The sequence below is a fragment of the Macaca nemestrina genome, chromosome 13 (assembly GCF_043159975.1).
Source record: "Macaca nemestrina isolate mMacNem1 chromosome 13, mMacNem.hap1, whole genome shotgun sequence".
Taxonomy (NCBI): Eukaryota; Metazoa; Chordata; class Mammalia; order Primates; family Cercopithecidae; genus Macaca; species Macaca nemestrina.
The window spans coordinates 65,324,637-65,344,652 of record NC_092137.1 but is presented as its reverse complement, the minus strand read 5'-3'; positions in this window follow the sequence as shown (position 1 = coordinate 65,344,652).

Genomic DNA, 20,016 nt, shown 5'->3' with positions numbered 1-20,016 from the left:
GAACTGTACAAAGTCCAAACAGGCATACATATCCTTATGGTTTCCCAATCTATAAGAGAGGGGATAGGATGAAGGATTCCCAAGGTTCCTTTTGGTTCTGACGTTCTGTAATTTTGTGTTGTGAGCAGCTTTTGTTTTTGCCTGATGGGAAAACTTTCCTTTGGGGAATTGTCTGCAGTCCCCTGGATCAGATGGTTCTTTAGCACCACACTTCTCTGGCCTCTCGAGGCAGGATGGGTGTGGAGAAGGGGAGGTGTGGAGCCCAGGCTTGGCCAACTATAGTCTCCCTCCTCTTGTTCTCAGATTTCCCCAGGGATGTGCACATGACCAAACCTAAGATGATCTGAGCCCTTGTCAGGGATTTTAGAGAATGAGGGTGGGAGAAAGAGGCTCTTTCCTCTGGTGTTTCTGAGCATGGGAAAAATAGGCCTGGAGCTGTCTGTAGTTATACTCCTTGCACCAGCAATGCTGGAGAACCAGGTCTGGAAATGTTAGGAACCAGCTAAGCCATCCTGCTTTGGTACTCTGATTAGGGTGCATGCCAGCTCCTTTGGTGGTGACATGAATTATTTTTCAACTCTTCTCACTCAAGATTCAAGTTTTGGGAAGGACCATTTACTAGGCCTAGTCTAGGTTATATGCCTGCGTTCCAATTGCTAATAGGCAAATAGAGTTCTGGTTTCTCCTGTGGCTTCTAGTCAGGGAGGCCTAGCCTCATAGCAAGACTCAGTGTGTGGGGGCCTCCCCTCAAATGAGAAGAATGAGACGCTGGGTTGCCAAAAGTTGCTCCACTATAGGCCGTCTCTTAGGCTGCCCAGCGTTCACAGAAGTGCTTTCTTTTTTTTTTTTTTTTTGAGACAGAGTCTCGCTCTGTCACCCAGGCTGGAGTGCAGTGGCGCTATCTCGGCTCACTGCAAGCTCCGCCTCCCGGGTTTACCCCATTCTCCTGCCTCAGCCTCCCGAGTAGCTGGGACTACAGGCGCCCGCCACCTCGCCCGGCTAATTTTTTTGTATTTTTAGTAGAGACGGGGTTTCATTGTGTTAGCCAGGATGGTCTCGATCTCCTGACCTCGTGATCCGCCCGTCTCGGCCTCCCAAAGCGCTGGGATTACAGGCTTGAGCCACCGCACCCGGCCCAGAAGTGCTTTCAAAGGTAAATGAAAATGCTGCCATCCAACAAAATGCGAGGATCTCTCCTACAACAGAATTTACTTATCCCTTCCCCAAAGCAGGGCATCTCAAAATCTCCTCGTTTATTGTATTTGGCCCAAGTCCAACTTCTGTTAAGTGATGTTCCATTCTTCCTTTCAGTTTCATCATCATCCCATCCCATCGTTGCAATGTGTAAACTAAATTGTAAAGTGAAGCATCACTGATAGACTTTAGATACAATTGTGAAGAGAAAGGAAATGAAAGGAAAGGACAATAGCTAAAAACTCTTCATTTATATATAATACAGCAAGAAGGGAAATACTGTTAGAGGTTATAATCCTCATTTTTGTAACTGGTAATGAAGCTTTATTGTCATTTACAATTTTCCTTCTCTGCTACCTATTCCAGGTCCCTCTTTCCTTCACGCAACCCCTCAGCTGGCCAGGATTCTTTGCCTGGTTGGGTTAAGCAAGTTTTTGTTCTTGAGGAGGTTGTCTGTAGGTAGGTTGTAGTTTGTCTGTAGGTGGTGCAGTATGTTGCCATCAACTTGTGCCCTGGCATGAGAGTGATGAGGTGCCTCAGGAGACCTCCTGGGTTCTAGTATTGCTCCTCTTGCCTCCGTGGCGTGACAGCAACCCCACTTCCTCCTAAGCGTCGAGATCAGTCACCAAACAGCATGTGACCTGTGGCATGAGGAGACCACATCAATTTCAGTTTCCAGTTAATAGGAACCATTATTGTAGTTCTGGTGAAAGCATTGTACTAAAATATCTAAACCAGCTGGTTTGAGGAAAAGCAAAGATAAATCATCAGGTATGATTTGAGAAGTGCCACACCCGTTGTTTCCAGCAGTGATATTCTGCTGTGGAAGAAACTATTGGTCATTGGTTCAGAGTTTTGTCTCCCAGCAGGCAGTTGAACTAATTTTTTTTTTTTTTTTAAATTAAAAATTTTGGCCAGCTGGTGGCTTCTTGCTTGGTGGCCGGGAGCCAGATTCCATGCTAGGCAGGAGCAAGGTGCAGCCGGTGGGAATGCAGGAGAGGCCAGTCGCTTGTTTTGGGACTTTCGAAACAGCAGCGTGGGAACCAACAGAGAAGATTCCGTCTTCCAGAGGTTGCCACTGTCTGCCAACTCACTTGTCTCCATCCTCAGTCATCTTTTAAAAATACGTAGTGACACTCTAGCTCTAGCACATGCGCTCTAGCACATTCTTCACGGGGAATGTGAAGTGTGACATCATTCCTATTGCCATGAAATCTGAAACTCAGCGTCATTCTCACTGAAAATTGCCTTGGAGTTTGACAAACCCTTTCCCCAGTGATACTGAAAGGTTGTTTTGTTTTTGTTTTGTTTTTTTGAGATGGTGTCTTACTCTGTCACCCAGCTGGGGCTGGAGTGCAGTAGCACGATCTTGGCCTACTGCAACCTCCACCTCCCAGGTTCAGGGGATTCTCCTGCCTCATCCTCCCGAGTAGCGGGGATTATAGGCACCCACCACCATGCCTGGCTAATTTTTGTGTTTTTAGAAGAGATGGTTTCATCATGTTGGTAAGGCTGGTCTTGAACTCCTGACCTCAGGTGATCCACCTGCCTTGGTCTCCCAAATTGCTGGGATTACAGGTGTGAGCCACCACACCTGGTCAGATGCAAGTTATTTTGAGCTAAACAGAAGAGCTACCAACATCCGTATAAAGTAACTATAAGAACAAAATTAAAAAAGTTTCAACTAATGAAAATTCTTCCCACCAACCACAATTCCATCCAACAGCCAAAAAGCAGAGGAAAACTAACATAATACTTTTCATATGAAGTAAATATCATTTAGTAAGCAGCTGCAGCTATAAAGAATACCAAAAATCAGACATTAAAAAACTCAAAATAGAAGTGGACACAAAGCAGAAAGCTATAAAATGAGAACTGACTAAATTCAGGAAAGAAGTAGAAGAAAAAGCCAAAATAATCTTGAGATATGGAAACTAAATTACATTGTGTCCACGGGAAAATAGGTTAGCCTAAAAATTCAAGAAAGAACATTCATAAATTTAAAACAGCCAAGAGAACTCAAAACAAATTTGAAAAAGAAGGAAAAATATCAGAAAAAAAGAGAAGATAGACAGAAGTTAACATATGCATCACTGAAGTCTCCAAAGAAGAGAAACATGACAGTGAAACAAAGCTATAACTGGAGATAGTTTTCTGGATATAAAATAAAACATGAATTTTTGGGACCAAAGGTACCTGGAGAAAAACTGACTCAGTATCATTAGCCTCAGTGAAATGCAAATCAAAACCACAATTATAGCCACTAGGATGGCTATAAAAAATGTAACAACGTGTTGATGAGGATGTGGAGAAATTGGAACTCATACTTGGCTGGTAAGACTGTCAAATGGAGGCTGGGCACAGTGGCTCATACCTGTAATTCCAACTCTGCCAGGCTAACGTGGTAGGATCGCTAGGGCCCAGTAGGTCAAGGTTGCAGTGAGCTGTGATCGTACCACTGCACTCCAGCCTGAGCAACAGGGCGAGACCTTGTCTCAAAAGAAAGGAAAAAAAAAAAGTATGTCAAATAATACAGCCACTTTGGAAAGCAGTCTGGAAGTTTCTCAAAAATTAAACATAAAGTTACCATATGACCCAGCAGTTCCACTCCTATGTACATATCCAAGATAAATTAAAACATATGTTCATACAAAAACTTGTACATGATTGGTTATTGCAGCATTATTCACAAGAGCCAAAAAGTGGAAACAACCCAAATACCCATTAACTGATGAATGGGTAAGTAAAATACAGGATATCCATAATATGGAATGTTATCCGGCAGTAAAATCAATGCTACAGAATGTAGACAAACTTGCTATACAATGTGGGTGAAACATGAAAACATGCCAAGTGAAAGAAGCCAGTCACAGAAGACCACATAGATGATTCCATTCGTGTGACACATCCAGAATAGGCAAATCTATGAAGATGGTAGATTAGCAGTTACCTAGGGCTCCAGGAATTCAGGGGAATGGGAAGTGACCACTAATGGGTAACAGTTTCTTTTAGGGGTAATGAACTAAATTTGATGGTTCTAAACTTGACTGTGATGATGCTTGCACAACTCTGTGAATAAACTAAAACCATGGAACTGTGTACTGTAAATGGGTGAACTGTATAGTAGGGAAGTTATATCTCAATAAAGCTGTTTTTTAAAAAAAAGATATAGGAGTCAACTTGAAGGACTTTTTCTTTTTTTTTTTTTTTTTCTTTTCTTTTTTTTGAGACAGTCTTGCTCTTTCTCCCAGGCTGGAGTGCAGTGGTACGATCTCACCTGACTGCAACCTCTGCCTCCCTGGTTCAAGTGATTCTCCTGCCTCAGCCTGCTGAATTATAGGTGCTTGCCCCCACACCCGGCTAATTTTTTTTTTTTTTCTTTCAGTAGAGACAGGGTTTTACCATGTTGACCAGGCTGGTCTCAAACTCCTGACCTCAAGTGATCCACCTGCCTCAGCCTCCCAAAATGCTGGGATTACAGGCATGAGCTACCACATCCGGCCTTGAAGGACTTTTTCATTGGCCGAATTTGGGACAATCTGCAAATAAAAATTAATGTTAATTATTATTTAATTATATTTTAAGTATAATTGTATTTATATTTAAGATAATTATATACTGAAATGTATAATTAACTTCAATATAATTAGGTATATAGTTAAGTATATATGCTTAATATATGATTATATTTAAAATGTTTATATAATCTATTAATAAGTATTAATATATAGTACTATGTAATGTTTAACATATATAAATATATAATGTATTAAATGTTAATGTAAAATAAATATTTGTAATCTATAATTATAATTGATTATAATGTAATAATTTTTTGAAAATCATGGTCCAAAGTCAATCTCAAACAAAACATAAGAAAACAGGGAGAGAGGCCGGGCGCGGTGGCTCAAGCCTGTAATCCCAGCACTTTGGGAGGCCGAGACGGGCGGATCACGAGGCCAGGAGATCGAGACCATCCTGGCTAACACGGTGAAACCCCGTCTCTACTAAAAAATACAAAAAACTAGCCGGGCGCGGTGGCAGGCGCCTGTAGTCCCAACTACTCGGGAGGCTGAGGCAGGAGAATGGCGTGAACCCGGGAGGCGGAGCTTGCAGTGAGCTGAGATCCGGCCACTGCACTCCAGCCTGGGCGGCAGAGCGAGACTCTGTCTCAAAAAAAAAAAAAAAAAAAGAAAACAGGGAGAGAAAAAGAAAAGCTCGTCTTTACAGAGTGATAGATGTAAGAGGAATGTTAGATTAGACAATTACCCTTTTGGAAACTCAAATGTAATAATTAACCAAGATAAGGATTACTAATGGATGCTAAAACTATTGGGAAAAAAGTTTCTGGGAACAAGGTATTCACACAGACTCCCAAGTATTGCCCCACTGATTATTTACTAATTACAAAAGAGAAATTATGCATTTATAATGGAAAGACTGAGCAGTTACCACCATAACCAAGTGATCAAACATCACCAATAATGGGACTGCTAGATATGTGCCTCCTAAGTAGAATTCTTTCCAAAAATATTTAACCTAACTTTCTGCTTACAGGAAATACAGTAGATACTGGTATAAGATGAACACCATTAGGAAGTAATCATCTCCAGAATATGGGATATTATGTAGCTGCACCAGACCAATTTGGTTCAACTTTTATGTAACAAAGTTATGAGTTGTTTTTCAGTTGCTAATGGAGCCTCAGGTCATGTAAACTGAGCAGGCCCAGATTAACCAAGTGTGTAGCCACAGGGCGGAACCTAAGTGCTCAGAGGAGCAGGGACTGAATTAGGAAGCTGACACTGCATGGCTGGATCTATGATGCAATCAGATTGAGCTCTGGCATCACTCCTTAGCAGGATCCAGTGAGATCATGCCTCTTGGCATTACCTCATTGCAAGATCCAGTCAGATCATGCCTCATTACCCTATGCTTATAAAATCTGACACAGCCCGGAGCTCAGGAGGGCATTGCTTTGGGAGCTATCTATACCCATTGTTCTCTTTACTAGTTGTAAGTAATAAAATCCCCTTGTTAAATCCTGCTTGGTTGTGGCCATTGGGTTGTCACTTACCAAGTGACCTAGCCCACCTGTTGTGTGGGCAACAGTTATACAAGACAGTTGGCCTGAACTCTTCAAAAATGTCAACAGTATGAAAAACAATACCCAGAAATAAATGTATTGGAAAGAATGGTTCTAGATTAAAAGAGACTAAATAGACAATAACCAAAAACAATACAGGAAACTTGAGTGGATACTGGAGCAGGAAAAAAAGAGCTATAAAAGGTATTTGCGGAATAATTGGAGAGAGTTGAATTTGGGCTGATATTAGATGATGATATAGCACAATTGTTAAATTTGGGGGGAGGTGATGGCATTGTGGTTACGTAGAAAAATGTTTTTATTCTTAGGAGATACATGCTGAAGTAATTAGAGGGGAACTGTTATAATGTCTTTATATTAGTCTGTTTTCACACTGCTGATAAAGACATACCTAAGATTGGGCAATTTACAAAAGAAAGAAGTTTAATGGACTTACAGTTCCACATGGCTGGGGAGGCCTCACGATCATGGTGAAAGGTGAAAGGCATGTCTCACATGGCGGCAGACAAGAGGAGAGAACTTGTGCAGGGAAACTCCCCTCTTTAAAAACATCAGATCTTGTGAGACGTATTCACTACCACAAGAACAGCATGGGAAAAACCTGCCCCCATGATTCAATTACCTCCCACCAGGTTCTTCCCACAACATGTGGGAATTCAAGATGAGATTTGAGTGGGGATGCAGCCAAACCATATCAATCTTTAACTTAATTTTGGTTGTTTAACAAACAAAACTGTATATCTGTATTTGTAGCTATCTGTCTAAAGGGGAGCACATGCAAATGTGATAAAATGTTAGTAATTGATGAATCTGTGGTTGACAGACTCTAAGGTGGCACTCGGTGAATTCTGACCTTCCCTCCTGGAATTCACACCTTGTGTAATCCCTTTCCCTTGAGTAGGGGCTGGATTTAGAGACTGGCTTCTAGCAAATAGCATGTGGGAGGTTCCTTCCATAATTGAATTCTCTCTCCTTCAGTTGCTCAGATGGAAATGGGCTGCCATGTTGTGAGCTGCCTCATGGGGAAGAGGCTCACATGTGAGCAACTGAGGGAGGCCTCCAGAAAACAGCCAGTGAAGAACTGAGACCCTCAGTCCAACAGCCTGTGAGGAACTGAAACCTGCTGACAACCATATGAATGAGCTTGGAAGCAGGTCCTTCCCCAGTGAAGCCTTCATGTGAGACTGCAGCCCATTTGACACTTTGATTTGTAGCCTTGTGACAGACCCCAAGCCAGAGGAGCCAGGTAAGCAGTGCCTGCACTCCTGACCCATGGGAGGTGTGGTGTGATAAATGTTTCTTCCCATGAAGCTATGTTTTAGAGTAATTTGTTTTGCAGCAACAGATAACTAATTCACTAGGTAAAGGGTATATCCATTGTAATCTTTCAACTTTTCTGTAGATCTGCAGTTTTATGTGCTGACAGGTGAACACACTGCTGTTGGCACCATAGCCACTGCATACTACATGCTGTCAGGCTAACATTTGATGCTGCAGCAGTAAGTTATTTCTCAACTGACCCTGAGTCTCTGGTTCACTAGCAGGATCATGTACCCAAGCTCCAGCTTCCAAGGTGTGAGGTCAGAAAGTACCTGACCCTCACAGCTTCCATAGTGAGAATTGTGGCCCTGTCTCTCAAATAGGGAAGTATTCAGACACTGAGTAGATGGAAAAAACAAAAACAAAAAGGGGCGGGGATGGATAAGAAAAGAAAAAGAAGGAAAAGAGGGAGGAGAAAGTGAAAAGAAGAGAAACATCTGCTATACTTTCTTCTACTCCTCTACTCCCAACTGCCCAGAGTGCTCCCCTGCTGTAGGAGAGAATCATATCAGCAGAGTTCCTGATGATCTAGTTTACATGCTTGGAGGCTCATTAGGGTAGCTCAGCTACTGACTCTTTCTGTTTCCGTTTTTACTCTCCTGCCAGTAACAACCCCCTCTGTCTGTGTCTCTTTAAAGCCCCAAGAGAGATGATCTGATGGCTTGGCTGGTCACTGTTTAACAGAGGGTGTTCTTGTTGATCTGGATTTTCACTCCAGGCTACTTCAGAAGGTCTGGATTGACCAATAGCTTAGATGCCCTTGGGACCAGTCTCCATCCAATCCATTTATTTGCCTTCAGGGTGGTAACAAACAGAGCAACTTCCACAAAGGAGCCCCTAAGTCCCCTAAGTCATGGACTTGTACAGGCATTTTGAGGCTTTTATAAGGGGGCAGTGTTAGAAATGCTTGTTCCCCAATGCTGCAAAGAAATAGCACTCGAGTTGGAGAGAAGTAAAAACTCGAACCGGCCTGGGAAGGACCTTACCTAGTGCTCCTAACTACTGAAACTGCAGTCTGGGCAGCAGAAAAAGAATGGAGCCATCACACCAGAATCAGGAAAGTGCCACTCCCTCCAGAGTCATGGGCCATGGTCCCGGGGGAAAACCCTACCAAACTAAAGCTGAGAAAAATTTAACTCTCTTTTATCTATTTGATTACTCCTTCCTCTTTTCTCACTGTATTGCTGACCACCTAGTTATTAATGTAACCAAGTCGATTTCGCCTCAAACTATTACATTTGATGCTTGCCTTGTTATACCCTGTGGAGACTTGCCAAGTCAGAGGCAACTCTCCACTTCAGAAAAGTAGCTTTATCCTTCCTAGCTCTTTTCAGACTAAAAATCTGTTAACTGGGATAAATTAATTTGAGAAGAGTTTGACGAAGATTCCAGTGTAAACTGGAAATCTTGTCCTCCTAGAGCAGATCTTCTCTGCCAAAGTCGGTCCAATACTGTATAAAATATTAAAGAACAAGGATGGGCTGCCCCAACTAGTACTTGCAGTTTCTTAAAACCATATATTCATTTGACTAAAGGAGTTACCCCTGCCCATTGTCAGGTAGACCAATGTAATTGAGACAGATTACCATCTCTGCTCCCCAGAGTTCCATGGCATAGGAGCAGAAGTCTCAGGATGCTTTGAAATGCTGTTCATTGCCTCGCCACCTCCTGCACCCCCTTCTCCCTCTCCTAACTTCTCTGCTAACCAAACCTTTTCATGTTATCTACCCAATGATAAAACCAAAGTAGTTGTTGTAGAGGTTAAATATTTAAAACAAACTATAGCAATTGAAATGGTATCAGGACGCAAATGCTTGGCTGGAATGGATTAAATATTCTGTTCACACATTAAACAAAGCGATGTTAGGCTTGTGCGACAGGCAGACCAGAGACCCAGATTGTCCCCTTTACAGTTGGGTGGTCCTCTCGTGGTCCGAGCATGAACTGTACGGTAGCTCTCTTCTTCCAGAACCCCACAGCCTGGGGCGATGAGTCATGCAAGACTCTTTCACTGCTGTTCCCTGAGGTTAAGAGCCCTGTGAGTCAGCCCCCAAGGGCCATGCGGCCCCTGATGTTAACTTCACCTTCACCTTGTGCCTTTCACTGCCAAGGGGCGGGTGGCGGGGTGGGAGCGGGGGAGAGTTAGCATTCCTTGAAGACTTAACAGGGTGCAGTGAAACCAAGCCTTTTGAAGAGCTTACCAATCAGTCTGCCCTGGTTCATCTCCAAGCAGATGTATGGTGGTATTGCATGGGACTATTGCTGGGTACTCTGCTCTGCCAAGTAATTAGAGCAGCACTTGTGCCCTAGTCCAATTGGTCATCCCTTTTACCCTAGCATTCTGTCAACACAGAGAAAAAAAAAAAAAGAAAAGCGTTAAAAAAAAGAAGTGCCTCACATGGGTCCTTTGACCCCCATGTTTATATAAACGCTATTAGAGCTCCATGAGGAGTACCAGATGAATTTAAAGCCCAAGATCAAATAGCTGCAGGATTTAAGTCAATATTTTGATGGGTGACAATTAATTAGAACATAGATTAGATAAATTACATTTATTACAATCAACAGTGGTTTATTAACTACATTAGAGATGCTGTTAAAGGAATAGCTGAGCAATTAGGGGCTACTAGCCAGATGGCTTGGGAAAATAGAATAGGCTTAGACATGATATTAGCAGAAAGAGGAGGAGTTTGCATCGTGATTAAAACTCAAGGTTGTACCTTCATCCCAAACAACATCACCCCTGATGGAAGTATAACAAAGGCATTGCAAGGTCTAACTTCTCTGTCCAGTGAGTTAGCCAAAAACCCAGGGGTAAATGACCCCTTTACAAGGTGGCTAGAAAAATGGTTTGGTAAATGGAAAGGAATCATAGCCTCAATTCTTACTTCTCTTGCAGCCATAGTAGCTATACGCTTTCTTTCTTTCTTTCTTTCTTTCTTTCTTTCTTTCTTTCTTTCTTTCTTTCTTTTTTTTTTTTCTGAATTGGAGTTTTTGCTGTCTCCCAGGCTGGAGTGTAGTGGCGCGATCTCGGCTTACTGCAAACTCCACTTCCCAGGTTCACACCATTCTCCTGCCTCAGCCTCCCGAGTGGCTGGGACTACAGGTGCCCACCACCACGCCCAGCTAATTTTTTGTATTTTTAGTAGAGACGGGGTTTCACCGTGTTAGCCAGGATGCTCTCGATCTCCTGACCTCGTGATCTGCCCACCTCGGCCTCCCAAAGTGCTGGGATTACAGGCGTGCCACCACGCTTGGCCAGTGTATGCTTTCTTGTTGGGTGTTGTGTCATACTATGCATCCATGGGCTGGTGTACAGACTCACAGAGGCAGCACTTACTAAAACCTCCCTTAATTCTCCTCTACCTTATTCAGAGAAGCTTTTTCTTTTAGAGAATCAAGCAGAACAACTAAGCCAAGACATGTTAAGGAAGTTTGAAGAGAAAGAACTGTAAAATTTCAAGATGGGGGATTGTTAAATATAGTGAACCCCAAGTTTCTCTTCAAAGAATCAGTATGTCAGTATGTTCAGCTCTCTTATTCTTTGATTCTCCATTTTAAAGTTTAACTTCCTGGTGCTCTTCACCCCTTTGCTTCTGGTTTCAGTAAACAACTTTCCCACCAGTCCTAATCAGTAGTTCACATCTGTTCCCCTGGTCACCTGCTCCACCCTGACTCCTCCCAGTCACCTGCTTTGACCTGAGTCACCCCTGGTCACCTGCTGTGACCTAAGTCACCTTCAATTACCTGTTCCTAACCGTCTGTCCTGCCACACTACTCACCCTGCTACTCTGGCTCATACCCCTGCTCTCTTTAAAATAGCCAGTTGGAATTAGCTTAGACTGTGTGGTCCAACCCTAGCCAATAGGGGAACAACACAGCAGTAGGGGCTACCTGCCTCAGGAATAAGAACTCCTTCCCCTTCCCTGTCCAGGTGTGCTCTTGCCATTACTCCATTTGCTAGTTGCACCCTTCTATAGAAGTAAAAATTGCCTTGCTGAGAAAATTAAATTTATGTTCTAGTGCTATTTCTTCGTGGCACCAGGGAACAAGCGTTTCTAACAGCACTGTAGAGGAAAGAACTTTGCTGAGACCTTACCCTCCTGTTTCATTAATGGAATGAGACATGTGTAGAGGAAGCTGACTTGGGGTAAAGACAATGAGTTGATTTGGGGCATGAAAGTGAAAGTGAGATTCCCAGGTGGTGCCGCCTTTTGTCTTTTTTTTTTTTTTTTTTTTTTTTTTTAATGTTTTCAGATGAAGTCTTCCTCTGTCGCCAAGGCTGGAGAGCAGTGGCACAATCTCGGCTCACTGCAACCTCTGCCTACAGGTTTCAAGCGATTCTCCTGCCTCAGCCTCCTGAGTAGCTGAGACTACAGGCTAGCACCACCACACCCAGCTAATTTTTTGTATTTTTAGTAGAGACTGTATTTCACTGTGTTAGCCAGGATGGTCTCGATCTCCGGACCTTGTGATTTGCCCACCGTGGCCTCCCAAAGTGCTGGGATTACAGGCATGAGCCACCACACCCCGCCCTGCCTTTTGTTTTGTTGGAGACATGGAGCTTAAGTTAGGAAGTCATGGATGGAGATGAAGATGGGATGGTCGATCATATAGATGTAATGCTTAAAGCTACAGACAGGGAAGAGATTTCCATAGGCATGGAAGAGAGTGTAAAGCTGGAAAAGCCAAGGGCAGTTGCTGTAACACTATTCCTTCAACCATTTTCACCAGAACTTTGGAAATTTGCATCTGGAATGAGTAGGTGAAGTGAATTAGTTTTGCCAACTGTATGGTTCAGGCTGCATCAACATCTATGTATAACCCACAGACTTCATGTCCAACATTTACATCTTATGACATTGTCTCATCGTTAAGCATCTTGAGGTAGGATAACTTTTTGAGCTACAAATGTGGAATTTCCCCTTGTATTTCCCCACTTTTCCTCCTCAGGCAGGCTTTGTTTTACTTTCCTCAGGGGCTGGCAGGATGAAGGCAGAAATTGCCTGCAAAACACTTCCTTTCCTGGCTTTGTTTTCAAAAGCCTAAGCCCCCTGAAGTGTCTGAGTGTACAGCGTACTGGAGGGAGAGGAGACAGGAAGTGGCTCTGAGGGAAACCTGAGCAGACAGTGGTGGATTTCCCCCAGGGTAAAAGATTGCTCCAAGCCAGGGGAGGGGTCCAGGGTCCTGCAACAGCTGGGACTTGTGCCCTGCCCTCTGACGACACCCAGGGAAGTGGCCAGACCTCAGAGAGGAACAGTTACAGGGCTCCCAGCCTCACCAAATATCCATGTGTCCCAAGGGTGGCGTGAAAGCTAGTGGGCTGTTAGAACTGAGGGAACCAGATAAATTGGGCCCTGGTGGCCTTGGCAGTGACCAGTAATGATCTATAACTAGAGGGTCTTCCTAGGACCTTGAAGGATGGCCTGAAGTAGAAAATCCTATTGGGTTTGGAGTAGAAATTAAGTTGGTTTAAATTTATTATTATTATTATTATTATTATTATTATTATTATTTGTTTTTCTTTCCCCTCCTTTTTTTTTTTTTTTTTTTTTTTTTTTGAGACAGAGTCTTACTCTGTTGCCTAGGCTGGAGTGCAGTGGCACGATCTCTGCTCACTTCAGCCTCCCACTCCTGGGTTCAAGCAATTCTCCTGCATCAGCCTCCTGAGTAGCTGGGATTACAGGTGCACGCTACCATGCCCGGCTAATTCTTTTTTTTTTTTGAGATGGAGTCTCGCTCTGTTGCCCAGGCTGGAGTGCAGTGGCGTGATCTCCACTCACTGCAAGCTCCGCCTCCTGGGTTCATGACGTTCTCCTGCCTCAGCCTCCTGAGTAGCTGGGACTACAGGTACCTGCCACCATGCCTGGCTAATTTTTTGTGTTTTTAGTAGAGACAGGGTTTCACCATGTTAGTCAGGATGGTCTTAATCTCCTGACCTCGTGATCCACCCGCCTCGGCCTCCCAAAGTGCTGGGATTACAGGTGTGAACCATCATGCCCAGCCTTATTATTTGTTTTGTTTAGAGAGGGGGTCTTGCTCTATCCTAGGCTGGAGTGCAGTGGCATGATGATAGCTCACTGCAGCTTCAAATTCCTGGGCTCAAATGATCCTCCTGCCTTAGCTTAGGACTACAGGTGCATGCCACCATGCCTGGCTGTTATAGTTTAATTAAAATTTTTTTTTGTAAATATGGGTTCTTATTATGTTGCCCAGGCTGATCTTAGACTCCTGGCCTCAAGCAATCCTCCCTCCTTGGCCTCCCACAGCCCTGGGATTACAGATGGGAGCCACCATTCCCAGCCTCATAAAGGAAATTTAAAAATTTTGTAAGGAAGAGGTATACTACATCAATAATACTGCCTGACCATCTTTGTACATATAACTTTTTTATACACAGGAATTTTTTTAAAAGATAGATTCACAGAAGTAGAATTACTGATTGAAAGGATATAGACATTTTTAAGCATCTTGATACATGTGGCTTAAATGCCACATGTGTGGCCTAAATGGATTGAGGCTTTTCAGATTTGGATTTTAAAACTAGAACCCTCTCTTCAGTAGGGTGGGATGGGGGAAACACTGGAAACCTCGTAGGAAGCAATTGCAATATTTCGTATGAAATGCGAGGAAGGGCCAGACTGAGATTATCTGAGATTATGGCATGGGGAGAGAGAAAGGGACAACATCCTGTATCATTCAGGAGGTGCTATCAATAACCCATATCTGCATATGGGTGAAGAAGTGAGGGAGAGGCAACAATCAAGATCTCCTTACTAATTTCCAGTTGAAAATCGAGTAGATGAAAATCCTATCAACTAAGAGGCAATGTGGTTTGGTGGGAAATGCCTGTGTTTTGGAGGTAACTGACCAAATTCAAATTCCAACTGTCCCAACTAATCAGCTGTGTGGCCTTGGGCAGGTTGTTAAAACTCTCTGAGCCCATATGCCTAGATTTCCTTATTTGTGAAATGAGGATAGTAGCATTTATGCCTACCAAACTACTGTAAGGATTAAATGTGACTTTTTTTTTTTTTTTTTTTGAGACAGTCTCACTCTGTCGCCTAGGCTGGAGTGCAGTTGCATGATTTCGGCTCACTGCAGCCTCCACCTCCCGGATTCAAGTGATTCCCCTACTCACTTGAATCTCAACTTAGCTCAGCCTCTCAAGTAGCTGGCACTACAAGAACGCACCGCCACGCCCAGATGTTTTCTGAATTTTTAGTAGAGACGGGGTTTCACCATATTGACCATGCTGGTCTCCAACTCCTGGCCTCAAGCGATCCTCCCCCCTTGGCCTCCCACAGTGCCTGGCCATAAGTGTGAAAATGTCTTTAACCGCCTGGCCCATTGGGGCTTTGAAGAAATTAATGAAAACAGATAACACTAATAGAAGAGGATGTACAGAGGGTTAAAGAATATATTTGGTTTGAGACCCATTTGTTTAAGATGCATGAAATCTCACAAAATAGACTTTATCTTCGTATACTTTTGTTTTTTATTTTAATTTTGCTTTAAATTTTAATTTTGAAATAATTTTTGCTTTATACTTCTTTCTGTACACTGTTGCTTTCATTTTTTAAAGAGACCTAAAGTTATAAAAGGGACAAGGAAAGAGGGTGGTGATCCTGTTGCCCTTGTGGGTAGAACCGCGGAGGCAGTGGTGCAGTTCTCAAGCATGACCACAAGGTGGAGTCCGTAGTAAGTGGAAATGGTTTACTCTGGGTGGAAGGGGACGCGGCAGGATCCTGGAGCAGATTCGGTGGCAGTCGCAGAACCCTCCGTCCAGTTCTACAGGTGAGTCCCATCTAGCCTCTTCTGCCTTTTGGTGACTGACTTTTCATGATATAAAGTTAATCACAATTACACATACCAGCCACCACACACTCCCAGGACCCCAAAGAAACCGTGAACAAAATAATTACAATCACAACAGTTCACCTTTTGGTGGTTCTCCATTACCAGTTGCATGAGCTCCCAACTCCTTGACCTGGCAGTTCTAGGACTTCCAGTCTATGAGACCCCACTTACCTTTCTGGAATCTTCTCCTAATACTTTTCTACTTGGCCCATAGGCTCCAGTCAACTGCCTACTCACGGATCCCCAAACATGCCCCTCATTTTCACCTTGGCCTTTGCTTATTCTTTTCCCTGTTTCTGGAAAGTTATTTCTCCATTTCTGCTTACTGAAACCTCAGTCATACTCGAAGAACTCGTTACATCTGTGAGGGCTCTTTATGTTTCAAGTAACACCCAGACAATAGAGGGAAACTCTTGGCTCCTATACTGAGAAATACCGAGGTATTTAGTTAGCTTCAGGTGATGTCTGTTCCGCAGCTTGGACAGCACCGCAGGTGACTTGGTTTTACTCCATTTTCCTCTTCTACCTTTTGCCGTGTCGGCTTGCGTTCAGAACCCCCAGTGACTCTTTCAGTCCTCCCCTAGCAGGTATGTGTGCTCCGTATCTTCCTTCTGCCTCTTCACATCTCTATTCTTCTCCTCCCCTGCTCAGTGCCCTTGGAGGATGATCTGGCTTAGATTCATGGGCTTCCTTGCCTTCTGTCTTCCACTTGGTTTTGGCCAGTGAGGACCACCAGCATGGGCTCCATGGATGGCTGGGGTATTAATTAAGTCTCTGTCCTCCGTGGTGCACAGCACAGGCTGCCTTCATCCCTCATCTATGAGGTGACAGTCTCCATCTCTCTCTATATCTCTGTGTTCCGGCAACCACCCTCTGTAGGCGTAGGGTGGTAATGGCCCTAAGATACTTCATTATTCCTTAAGTTTTCACTACACATGCTCACACTTTTGCAAACAGTCCCTGGTTTTTTTAAAAAAATAGAGATAGGGTCTCACTCTGTCACCCAGGCTGGAGATCATATCTCACTGTGGCCTTGAACTCCTGGGTTCAAGAGATTCTCCCGCCTCAGCCTCCTAAGTAGCTGGGATTACGGGTGTGCACCACCAACAGTCCACTTACTAATTGCTCCTCAAATTGTCCAGTTTGAGTGTGCCATCTGCTTCCTGCTGGGATCTTGACTGATATAGCAATCCCCAATCACACATCTTCACACTACACTGCTCAGTGGGAGAAAGGTGGGAGAAAGAGGTTCTCTTTTGGCCATTTTAACAGGAAAGAGAGAGAGTGAACTTCTTGCCTGGCAAACATATTTTTAATTCTTTTTTATTTTTATTTTTTGAGACGGAGCCTTGCTCTGTCATCCAGGCTGGAGTGTAGTGGCGCGATCTCAGCTCTCTGCAACCTCCCCCTCCAGGTTCAAGCCATTCTCCTGCCTCAGTCTCCCAGTAGCTGGGATTACGGGTGCATGCCACCATGCCTGGCTAATTTTTTTCTATTATTCGTAGAGACGGGGTTTCACCATGTTGGCCAGGCTGGTTTTGAACTCCTGACCTCAAGTAATCTGCCCGCCTCTGCCTCCCAAAGTGCTGGGATTACAGACGTGAGCCACTGTCCCTGGCCCCAGCAAACATCTTGATTATTTTTGGCCTCAGTTGTAATCTGCCTAAACTAATAAGAGACTTTCCTGGTGCGAAGGTTGGGTCATTTCAAGCCAAACCCCATGACTGAAATAGACAAAGCGTTGTTCTCCCAGAACAGAATCAAAGATGCAGCAGTGCTAAATGGAAGGAGGAGAAAATTCAGCACATTCTTTCTAAGTGCCATCTCCTTCTTTGAAGCTTGTCTTTGTTCCCCCAAGACGATACAACATGATGGCCAACAAGATGGTGTAGTTCCCAAGATGGATATTATAGTGTAGTTGGGGAAACAGTTATTTAATTTAACTTTTTTTTTTTTTTTTTTAGACAGGGTCTTACTCTGTCACCCAAGCTGAAGTTCAGTGGCACCATCTCAGCTCACTTTAGCCTCGACCTCCCAGGCCCAAGTGATCCTCCCACCTTAGCCTCCCGAGTAGCTGGGACTACAGGTCTGCACGACGACACTTAGCTAATTTTTAATTTTTTTATAGAGACGGGGTCTCACTATGTTGCCCAGGCTGGTCTTGAACTCCTGGACACAAGTGATCCTTCCGCCTCAGCCTCCCAAAGTACTGGGATTACAGGCATGAGCCACTGCACCCACTGTAGGGTGACAATTAAATACAAAAATAAAGAATAATGATCTATTACATTAAGTACTAGGAAGGAAACAAATGTGAGGTGCTGAGGGAAGAAAAACATGGATGACCTATTTCAGATCATGTGACCAGGGAAGGCTCCCCTGAGGAGGTGACATTTAAGCTGAGGCTGGAAAGATGAGAAAGAGACAAGTGATGGGAAAGGACAGGAATTCCAGGCATTCTTTTTATTTGTTTTGCTATGTTGCCCAGGCTGGAGTGCAGTGGCACAGTCTTGGTTCACTGCAACCTCCACCTCCGGGTTCAAGCAATTTTCCTACCTTGGCCTCCAGAGTGGCTGGGATTACAGGCACACACCACTATGGCCAATTAATTTTTGTATTTTTGGTAGAGTTGGGGGTTCACCATGTTGGCCAGGCTGGTCTCGAACTCCTGACCTCAAGTGATCCACCCGCCTTGGCCTCACAAAGTGCTGGAATTACAGGAGTGGGCCACCGTGCCCGGCCGAATTCCAGGCATTCTGAGGTACACTGGCTAGAGAATGAATAGATACTAAATGTGGAGGCACTTAGATGAGGCCACGGTGGCTAAGCGAGGGGGGCAAAGGGTAGAGCCACCTGGATGAGGCAGGAGAGGCAGGCGGGGCTTCCTGGACCAGTGTTTGGATTCCAGCTGGGTTCTGAGAGCAGTCCCTGAAGGATATTCAGCAGGGATGAACATCTGATTTCTGTTTTAAGGTCACTCTGGAAATAGGGGCACTCATTTGGAAGGTGCTGTGTTGTCTAGGTGACAGATAGCAGAGATGTGGAAAGAGTGCCAGCTGTGGAGACGGAGAAAACCAAACAAATCGAGCTGTATTTTACAGGTGGAATCAGCGTGATGACTAGCGGCTGAAACGGGGTGGTTGGGAGGTAAAGGAGAAAAGTGTAGAGTAACTCCTCAGTTGCTGGTTTGATTATTGAGTTGTGGTGATGGGGGAGGGATGGCAATCAGGAGGTCAGTGGCCAGAAGCCACACAGCATCTCTGAGTCCAAAAGGCAAATTCCAACAGGAGTTTAATTGGCTTCCTTTGAGTCAGACGCTCCCCTGGTTCATTAGCTAGGCTGAGGTTGGGGGAGCACACAGGGATGAGTGTGCTAGGACCTGCCTAAACTTGTTAGCAGCCTACAAGAAAGGAGAAAAGAAGCATGTGAATAACTAGAATCCAAAGAATTATAAGGCCTGGGGCAGATGCCTTCTGGGGTGCCATCCCAGCCCCCCAGTCATTTCCCTTTCTCTAGAACCTGTTCCACCCACCCCAGGGTAGGGACCAGCCGCAGTAGATGGCAGGCAGAAAGAGATTCTGCTATAAAACACCATACACATAAAAGAAAGAACAGCAACAAATGGGCAAAGATGGAGTATGGTTCTGTGCCCAAAGAATTTATAGCCCCCAAATGAGTTTTGTGATATGCCTGCTTTGATTTCTCATTTATTCCAAGTTATCTCATCATTTATATTGTTAATCTATACAGTTTTCTCCTCCCACGTATTAGATAGCTTTTAAAAATGGTTTTCAAGGCTGGGTACTGTGGCTCTTGCTTGTAATCCCAGCATTTTGGGAGGCTGAGGTGGGTGGATCATTTGAGGTTAGGAGATCGAAACCAGCCTGGCCAACATGGTAAAACCCCACCTCTACTACAAATACAAAAATTAGCTGGGCATGGTGGCACGTGCCTGTAATCCCAGCTACTTGGGAGGCTGAAGCAGGAGAATCACTTGAACCCAGGAGGTTAGAGTGAGCAGAGATCGTACCACTGCACTCCAGCCTGGGTGACAGAGACTCCATCTCAAAAAAAAAAAAAATTTGGTATTAAAGTTACTTTATGTGTATTTAAGTTTTTTGCCTACTTGATAAGCCCTCTGCATCCTTGGAAATTTCTCCACAAATCCTTTTTTATGAACCAGACAGGGCTGTGAATATTCTGGGATACTGATGTCTACTAGTTTACTGGTGTAAATTATTTATCTGCTTCTATGCTAACTATAGATATAGATATATATATGAATAATGAATATATAAAATTTATCAGTTTTCTCCGTCTATCTTAAAAGATTATTCATTGGGCTGGGCATGGTGGCTTATACCTGTAATCCCAGCACTTTGGGAGGCTGAGGCGGGCGGATCACTTGAGGTCAGGAGTTTGAGACCAGCCTGGCCAACATGGTGAAACCCCGTCTCTACTAAAAATACAAAAAAATTAGCCAGGTGTGATGGTGAGTACCTATAATCCCAGCTACTCGGGAGGCTGAGGCAGGA